General features: G+C 40.7%; 1 non-coding gene across 1 annotated transcript; it reads left to right on the forward strand.

Moving 5' to 3' along the window:
• The first annotated feature begins 9,657 nt into the window (after positions 1-9,657).
• Positions 9,658-9,764, forward strand: LOC142521540 (small nucleolar RNA R71). The gene has a single exon (XR_012814249.1). It is a non-coding gene; the product is annotated as a small nucleolar RNA R71 (small nucleolar RNA).
• Positions 9,765-10,207: the final 443 nt, after the last annotated feature.

Below are 10,207 nucleotides of genomic sequence, written 5' to 3' on the forward strand. Positions count from 1 at the left end.
CTGAAGGTGCACATGACCCGAGGATTAGCTCTTCTAGTTTTCCGCACTTAAGTTTACGTTTATGATTTATGTGAGAGATATTTTTACGACTATTTATTTAATCTTTGAGAGGATTTTGAGAGGTTTCGTATGGGTTATACTTTTCAAATTATTGCTTTTTAGGTTTGGTAAATGTTTGACGATTTTACGATTTAAACTATTCCTTTGAATTTCAAATATAGTTGGTTGGTTTATTTTAAAAATGGTGCAATAATATTTTATATGTATGTATATGGTTCGGCAAAAATAGTATAGGTTTTAAACAAAAAATTGTACTTTTTAAGCAAAACGAGTAGTGGATGTTTCAATCTTCATGAAGGTCTGTGCTAGGGGCGCGTCTGGGAGGCATGATGATCGAGCAAAACTTGCACAGTAAATAATCCCAAAATTTATTTTATAAATGAAAGCTCGATTTAAATATCGCAAGTGCACGATAGTCAAGTTATAATAAACATAAGTGAATACGAGTATCGTTCCACAAGGACTGCGTTACACTATTTTTTATTTTCAAGTAAAATTTCTTTAGCAACGATAAATTGAGTTGATGATTAAACTAAGGTAAAGTAAACAATTAAAATAATTAAATTTCAAAGAAAACGTGTTCAAGAACGCAATGATTAATTTGGATTAAATCAAATGAGAAATGAATTGATTGGGAATTATCAGTTCACCTACCACTCGTGTTTAAATAATTACACTCGACTTTTACTCGTGTGTTCGACGGAATTCCCTAGACTAATTAATATACTCTGTCGAGCTATATTAATACTAATCAAAAACATGCAGTACTCAAGTGTCCTCAAATATTTAACAGTTCAAGATTGCATTACATTCTATGGAATCCACTAGCTTTCATTCGGGTGAACTATCACTATCGACACGTACCCAATTCCGTATATCTACTAAAATTGTAAATCCGTGATTTATACTATTTGATCCTATTGTTAACTATTCTATCGAACTCATCAACAACATGAAATAATCAAAGGAAGTTGGCTAGGCTTCGATTGAAACACGAAAGAACAATAGCATAAACAATTCACTAATGAAAACGTCGAGAAATAATGTTAAACACCGAGTACGGGGTAGGATCCCCTCAAATCCCAACAAATCTAGAGTTTAGCTACTGAAATTCATGATAAAAACCAACAATCAATCTAAGAAATAAAATACTGAATAATGAAAATACTAAAGATGACGATGGATGACGGCCACGACGCGTGGAAATCTCGAGGTCTTCGAAATCTCCTTTGCTCCTAGCCTCCTCCCCAAGAAAAATGATGAAAAGTCTGATAAAAGATGAAAAAAGGCTGCTGTTCTCGTGTGTTAGGTTATGGTGTAGGATAGAGTCCCTAGAAATTTGGAAACAAATCTTTCTCAATCTCGCTTCTCGCTAGGGCGGTATATTTTGACCGCCCTAGCGAGAGGTCCTCGAATAAGCTTCCTCGAGCATGTCCCTGGTTTCGCTGGGGCGGTCACTTTTGACCGCCCTAGCGAGACACTTGCGCAAAATAATCCTCGGCCAGACCACAATGCTCGCTGGGGCGATCACTTTTGACCGCCCTAGCGAATCCTCTTCGACATTATGCCAAAGTTTCTCCCACTCTTTGGTTCAATTCCTACAAAATCACCACAAAATACACGAGGTCAGTCAAATGCTAAATAATGCTAAAAAGATGCAAAATTAAACTAAACAAACTAATATGATGCATGAATGCGACTCAAAACCAACACTAAAAACACGTAAAAACGAGTCCTATCAACCCCCTCATACTAACCTTTTGCTCGCCCTCGAGCAAAATAGGTTAAAGCACGAGATTCTAAACGAACACAACAAACACAAAATACTCAAACAAGAAATAACCAACACAAGTAAATGTCAATGGTGAGTTAACACTTTTATGCTCATGCCTCAGTGAACTTTCCCACATACAAATCATAATCAAGTCAAATCACAAACGAATACTCATTCTCATCTACACATAAATCTCGACACTACTTTGAACGTGTGTGTGTGTCATGATGGGTCTAGTCATTCGTACTTCAAATAGATCAATCATCCGATCATGCGAGTCACTCAATTAGCACTTCAGTACAAGTCTCACTAGCATGCACCCCCGTGTCCATTTATCACTAACCATAATTTGAACTTTATTCGATTCTTAAGTGCAGAGAAGGGTGTCGAAAAGAAGGAAAATAAGCTCAAGTGGCTAACAGTCGGGAGTACACCGATCATTTTCATTGTGCAATCGTCAAGACTTTTCGTCTGACTTTCCTCGTCTCCTTACATCTCCAACTTTTAGCCCAGGAATAGAATTTCATTCCTTTTATTTCAGCTCCCCCTCACCTTACATCTCCACCAATTTTTTCTTTTTCGATATAATTATTATTTTTTTTTTGATGCACAATTTTCACACGTGTACTCCCTAGGCTAAGAATATATACTTTGGATTACAGCTGGTTAGGAGTATGATATTTTAATTCAGTGCATTGAAAAAGGGGGTATATGTAAAGTTCAAGGCAAATCACATGTTCTCATTCAAGGTCCCAATTAGTGACTTATTTTCACGGGTTTACATGCTAAATCAACTCATAAATGATGCCTTTCAATTTAACCACACAAAACCTTCAAATTTTACCATTATTCCTACAAAATTCTAGTCCCCACACATATGTGCTCAAAAAGTTCAACTTTGTGCCAAAATTCATGCTTTAACAATCAAGAGTACCATTAATGAGGTGACCCAATCAATACTTTTGTATACTATCAATTCAACATCATCATTGGCTCATACACTATGTCTTCTCACCATAAACGACACCAAACATGCAATACTATAACGGACTAAAAACAACCAACTCAACACAAGCAATACTAACAACACCAAATAAACTCCCATAACTGAAAATTGACACCACCAAAGTAATATAAACTCCACCAAACAAAAGAAATGCTACAAATTTAAAACCAACTAACTAAGAAAACATAACAATCTACCACCTCATACTAGAATTGTGCAATGCCCTCATTGCACAAAACGAAACGAACACTAAAAACATAAAAACTCATGAATGTGAAGGCAAAGACAGAATATGCAAAATAAAAAGAAAGGGGAAACAGTAAACTCCCCTAATCAGAAATCATCCTCCTCCTCATTCTCCGGCGGTGGAACTCCCTCTTCAGCTGCTGGGGGCATATGATAATTGTACTGAAACTGGAAGGGTGGCGGGTATGCGGGTGTAGGTGGCCGTCCGGAAGTGTCGATGCCCAAATGAGTTGAGATCCCCTGCACCAGGTGTTCGATGTTCTGAATATGTGCCTGATTAACAGCCTGGTACTGCATCTGATAATGGGCCCAAGCGCCCAATTCGGCGACGCGATCTCGCATGGCATGGCGGCGTGGCTGCGGGGGTGGTGGTGCATGTCCTAAGGCCGGAGGTGGTTGAGCTGCTATCCCATAATCGAAACATACCTCCTCGGGCAGCTCAGCCTATCTCTTCACCCTCTTGGATTTATAGAGAGCCTCATCAATGGCTCTCATCGGCTGTAACCACTCATCATCATCTTCGAATATCACCCCCGCTCGGGCACACAGCTCAGTCACTATCGTCGGGAAGTAAAAAGCCAAATTGCTGCTATTAATGCACATGTTAAGCTGTCCGAAAATGAGCATGCCCACATCAATCACCATCCCAGTATAGATGGCATAAAGAACAACCACCCGCTCACGCTGCACATCACTCGTATGACCGACCGTCATCAATCTCTTAGACAAGAATGCATACCACAATGCCTCCTCCACTTTCAAAAACTTTTCAAGAAAGACCGTGTAAGTCCCCGGTTGTTTCCACGTGGTGCCCGGATAACAGAGTGTGCGAATGATCAAATCATAATCCGGGTTAAGCACCCACGCCTGAAACACCGAATCGTCCACCGACGGTAAACCCAACATATCATTGACCGTCTTGGGATCATACGGGACTAGATGTCCCCTCACAAATGCCTTCGACTCATTTCCCTCCGGAGCATTGGCATAAAATTCACGCACAACCGGAACCACTGCTGCATTCGGTTGTGCTACAAAGGTATTCCACCCTCTTCTTTCTATTTGGGACTCCGAAAATTGACCGATAAGAAACGAACTAAATCCACGCTCAGGGATTGGTTTCCTATGTAGTCTAGCATGCTCAAATCTCTCCCTAGATTTTTCATTCACAAACATAGATGGAGTGGAACGAGAACTAGAAGCACGTGATTTACCTTAGATCTTTTGGGTGCCATGTAGAGATTGGAGTGCACAAAGTATCCAACCGCCGGAAAATTGTTGAGGGTCACCGGAGAAGCTCACCAGAATATGTGGAAGATGACCGGAGTTGCTTGAAAGACCGCCGGAGAAGAAAATCTTGTAGCCTAAATGCTTCCTCTTGGAGTGTATGGACCAAGATTGAGTCTTTGCCCTGAAAAATCACCAAATAATAAGGATTGAGCACAAAAGATGGAGGGGGGGGCGCCAAAAATCGGAGGGGAGGAGTAGGGTTCGAAGTGGGGAGGAAAAGAGAAGAGGAAAGTATTTATAATCTGCGCGACTCGCTAGGGCGGTCAAAACTGACCGCCCGAGCGAGAAGTTTTCGGGAAAAAATTTTTTGTTAATCTGTGCGACTCGCTAGGGCGGTCAAAGTTGACCGCCCGAGCGAGAAGTTTTCGGGGAGAAAAATTTTTAATCTGCGCGACTCGCTAGGGCAGTATATTTTGCCCGCCCTGGCAAGACGTTTTCGCAAAAGAAGTGTTCGGGAAAAAAATTTGAATGCAATGCCATGCAACTACCTAAATGCAAATGATGCGATTAATAACTAAAAAAAATATATATAATTAAAATCGAAATAAGGAGTAGAAGTAGTTCTCAATTTATAGTCTAGAGCTCGAGTCTTCACCCATGTCCTCAATGACTGTCATGGAGCCGAGTGACTCCAATTTGTGGCTCAATTGTGCCACCGATATAGTGCTTCAATCTTTGAGCGTTCACAGTAAATGTCCCGTCCTTGCCATCATGCAACACCACTGCACCCGATGGGAACACCTTGGCTATAGTGAATGGTCCTGACCACCTTGACTTTAGCTTGCCCGAAAAGAGTCGTAAGCGAGAATTGTATACCAACACCGCTTCACCCACTTTGAATTCCCTTCTTATAATGTGTTTGTAATGGGCTCGTTTGGTGCGTTCCTTGTAAGATAGTGCAAGATCATAAGCTCTTCCCCGAAACTCATCTAACTGATTCAACTGCAGCAATCGTTTTTCACCTGCAAGAACAAAATCAAAGTTTAGTGCTTTGGTCGCCCAATATGCTCTATGCTCTAATTCGACTGGTAGATGAGATGCTTTACCAAAAAGCAACCTATATGGTGTAGTGCCTATAGGTGTTTTAAAAGCAGTACGATACGCCCACAAAGCATCATCTAACCGAATGGACCAGTCCTTCCTATTCACATTAACCGTCTTCTCTAAAATCCTCTTAATTTCTCGATTTGATACTTCAACTTGTCCACTAGTTTGGGGATGGTATGGAGTGGAAACCTTGTGGGTGACACCATATTTGCCCAACAGTTTATCAAAAATTTTGTTGCAAAAGTGGGTGCCACCATCACTTATGATTGCACGTGGTGCACCAAATCGATTAAAAATATGTTTCTTCAAAAATTTTAACACCACTTGTGCATCATTAGTGTCACAAGCCTCTGCCTCCACCCATTTAGATACATACTCCACTGCCACCAGAATAAATTTCTTTGCAAAAGACGCAGGAAAAGGACCCATAAAATCAATCCCCCACACATCAAATATTTCACACTCGATAATGTTATTTAAAGGCATCTCATGACGGTTGGAAATATTACCTGTGCGTTGGCATCTATCACAATTGAGAACATACAAACGAGCATCCTTAAAAAGAGTTGGCCAATAGAAGCCACATTCAAGTACCTTAGATGCCGTCCGTATGGGTCCAAAGTGACCACCTACCTCACGGTCATGACAATGGTTCAGAATTTGATTGGTTTCCTCCTCCGCCACACATCTTCTTATCATGGAGTCTGCACAAATCTTAAACAAGAACGGTTCCTCCCAAAAATAATATTTCACGTCTGAAAAGAATTTCTTTCTTTGGTGAAACAATAAATTAGGTGGAGGTGTGCCAGTGACAAGAAAATTTGCAAAATCGGCTTACCAAGGGTACACATTTACCTCAAGCAATTGTTCATCAGGAAACCAGTCATCTATATCATCGTCACTGCCCTTAATTCTAACATGCTCAAACCTAGACAGGTGGTCAGCAACTACATTTTCCACACCCTTTTTATCTCGAATTTCGAGATCAAATTCTTGCAATAATAAAATCCACCTAATTAACCTAGGTTTCGCATCTTTCTTAGCAAGCAAGTATTTTAGGGCAAAATGTTCTGTATACACAGTTGCTTTAGACAGAACAAGGTATGAATGAAATTTGTCGAAAGCAAATACTATAGCAAGAAATTCCTTTTCAGTAGTAGCGTAATTCAATTGAGCATCATTTAAAGTCTTACTTGCATAGTAGATGGTATGAAATACCTTGTTCTTCCTTTGACCCAGAACCGCACCAACAGCTGTATCACTAGCACCGCACATCACCTCAAACGGTAGCTCCCATTCAGGGACAGTCAGAACAGGTGCTCTCACCAAGCTTTCCTTGAGTATCTCGAATGCATGCAGACACGTAGAATCAAAATTAAATTCAGCATCTTTCATCAACAAAGAGGATAAAGGTTTAGCAATTTTGGAAAAATCTTTAATGAAACGCCTATAAAAACCAGCATGCCCTAGGAAACTTCTAACTCCTTTTATTGATGAAGGTGGGGGTAACTTTTTGATTACTTCCATCTTGGCTTTGTCAACCTCAATTCCATTCTCCGATACCTTGTGTCCTAACACAATCCCCTCTTGAACCATAAAATGACACTTCTCCAAATTCAACACCAAATTGCTCTCCTCACATCTAACTAACACCAAGTTCAAATTCTCTAAACATTCATTAAATGAGGAGCCAAAAATAGAGAAGTCATCCATAAAGATTTCAAGGAAATTTTCAGTCATGTCATGAAAGATAGCGGTCATGCATCTTTGAAATGTTGCAGGTGCATTGCATAAACCAAAGGGCATACGCCTAAACGCAAAAGTACCATAAGGGCAAGTGAAAGTAGTTTTCTCTTGGTCCTCAGGTGAAATTGTGATTTGATTGTATCCCGAGTATCCATCTAAAAAGCAATAAAATTCATGACCTGCTAATCGTTCAATCATTTGATCGATAAATGGCAAGGGAAAGTGATCTTTACGGGTTGCATCATTCAATTTCCTATAATCTATGCATACACGCCAACCCGTAATAGTTCTAGTGGGAATCAACTCATTTTTTTCATAAGCAATAACAGTAATCCCACCCTTTTTAGGCACACATTGTACATGACTTACCCACGCACTATCAGAGATAGGATAGATAATACCTGCATCCAGAAGTTTAATTGTTTCAGCTTTTACTACCTCTTGCATCTTTGGATTGAGTCTCCTTTGTGGTTGTGCTAGAGGTGAGTATTTATCTTCCATTAGAATTTTGTGCATGCAGATCGAAGGACTTATCCCTTTTATGTCCGAAACCTTCCAAGCGAACGCTCCTTTATGCTCCTTGAGGACTCCCAAGAGCTTACTCTCCATATCATCTGTCAAAGAAGAGGAAATAATAACAGGCAATTTATTATTTTCTCCTATATATACGTACTTGAGATGTGGAGGTAATGGTTTGAGCTCCAAAGTAGGTGGCTCCTCTAGGCTTGACTTTTGAGGCATTAAATTTTTTCTGTCTCCCAATTCCTCTAGTCTAAGCCTCACTTGCTTTCTCCAAGGTGGAATGGCATTCAAATGAGCTACCATCTCCATCTTTTCCTCGTCTAGCTCGTCCTCCTGCTTTTCAGTAGTGAGAGTGGCCTCCAATGGTTCTTTTAATCCATCCTGCACAAAATCACAAACAAGCGAATCCAAGACATCAATACGAAAGCAACTATCATTGTGCATTGTGTGCTTGAGAGTATTGAAAACATCAAAAATAATTTCTTCTTCTCCAACTCTCAGTCTCAATTTCCCCTCCTCAACATCAATCAGTGCTTTCCCTGTAGCCAGAAACGGTCTCCCTAGGATTAAAGGCATCTCTAAATCTTCCTCCATGTCAAGTACCACAAAGTCTGCAGGAAAAATAAACTTATCCACTTTCACCAGAACATCTTCGATAATCCCACGTGGATACTTGACAGATCTATCAGCCAGCTGCAACAACATCCTAGTTGGCTTGGGTTCACCTAATCCCAGTCTCCTAAACACAGAAAAAGGCATCAGATTAATACTCGCACCAAGATCACATAGAGCTTTATGAAAATTAATGTCACCAATAATGCAAGGTATCGAGAAACTCCCTGGATCTTTTTGCTTCGGAGGCATCTTGTTTTGAACTAAAGCGGAGCAATTTTCGGTCAAATTCACCGTCATATGATCTTCTAGCTTCCGCTTATTTGCTAAGATATCTTTCAAGAATTTTGCATAACTTGGCATATTCAATAAAGCATCAACAAAAGGAATGTTAATATGCAATTTTTTAAATATCTCAAGAAATTTACCAAATTGTGCATCTAATTTAGCTTTCTTCATTGCTGCAAGAAAAGGTGGAGGGATAACAATTTTTTTCTGTTCAATAGGTGTAGATGTAGAGTTAGAAGACTTACCTCCTCGATTTTTCACCTCATCCTCACCGTGCTTGGTATTCTCCTCATTAGACCCGAGTGTTTTTCCACTACGCAATTCCACCGCCTTCACATGTTCTCTTGGGTTAGTTTCCGTGTTGCTTGGTAAAGTTCCTTGCTCCCTATTAGCAATCAACTTAGCCAATTGTCCAATTTGATTCTCTAACCCCTTTATGGATGCATCTTGGTTCTGAAATCTCGTCTCTGTTGCAGAAATAAATTTAGTCATCATTTGCTCTAAATCGGACTTCTCCTCCCGAGACGGTTCTGGCTTGAATCCTTGGTGCATCACATGTGGTGGACCTCTTTGTTGGCGATGTTGGTTGTTTTGACCTCCCCATGAAAAGTTTGGGTGATTCCTCCATCCCGGATTATATGTGTTCGAGTAAGGGTCATTTCTAGGACGGTTCTGGAATCCCACTTGTTTTACCGGTGCTCCCTCAGGCACATAGAATGGATTGCCATCTTGGCAATCCTGCACATCATGCTCACCCCCACACTTATCACAGAAAATTTCTTGCAGACGCATAGCCGACCCACTCATGCTCATCCCATCAGTCTTTCTAGTCATAGCCTCTAACTGTGCTGAAACCGCCGACAAATTATTAACTTGATTAACTCCAGCACCTCGTCTCTGCCTATCAGACTGAGGATGATAGCTACTAGCAGCCATCTCCTCCAATAACTCATATCCTTCCTCCGCCGTCTTTCTCAGTAAGTTACCACAGGCAGCAGCATCTATCATAGTACGGTTAGGAGTAAGCAGACCGTAGTAGAAAGTTTGAACAACTAACCCAAGAGGCAGCTCATGGTGTGGACATCTCCTCAACAAGTCCTTGTAGCGCTCCCATGCCTCGTAAAGTGACTCTTGCTCATATTGAGCAAAAGTAGTAATGTCGGCTCTGAGCTTCATAGTCTTCGACGGAGGAAAGTACTTGATCAGGAACGCCTTTGCCATATCTTCCCATGTAGTAATAGACCCTACAGGCAAACAGTTTAACCACGACTTAGCTTTATCTCTCAGTGAAAATGGAAATAAACGCAAACGAACAGCGTCATCAGACACGCCATTAAACTTAAAAGTATCACAAATTTCAAGAAAGTCAGCTATATGAGAATTAGGGTCGTCAAGTGCACTTCCCCCAAATTGGACAGTGTTCTGAATCATCTGAATGATAGCTAGCTTGATCTCAAACTGATTAGCTCGGATGACTGGTCTTACGATGCTTGGACGTGCTCCATCAAGAGACAGCTGTGCATAATCCAACATCGATATACGCCTTGGCTCCTCTCTTTGTTGATCGCCTTCCATTCTTTCCTTCGCTCTTTGCTGCTGTAGTCGACGTCTAGCTG

The sequence above is a fragment of the Primulina tabacum genome, chromosome 12, assembly GCF_025594145.1.
Source record: "Primulina tabacum isolate GXHZ01 chromosome 12, ASM2559414v2, whole genome shotgun sequence".
NCBI classification, from domain to species: domain Eukaryota; kingdom Viridiplantae; phylum Streptophyta; class Magnoliopsida; order Lamiales; family Gesneriaceae; genus Primulina; species Primulina tabacum.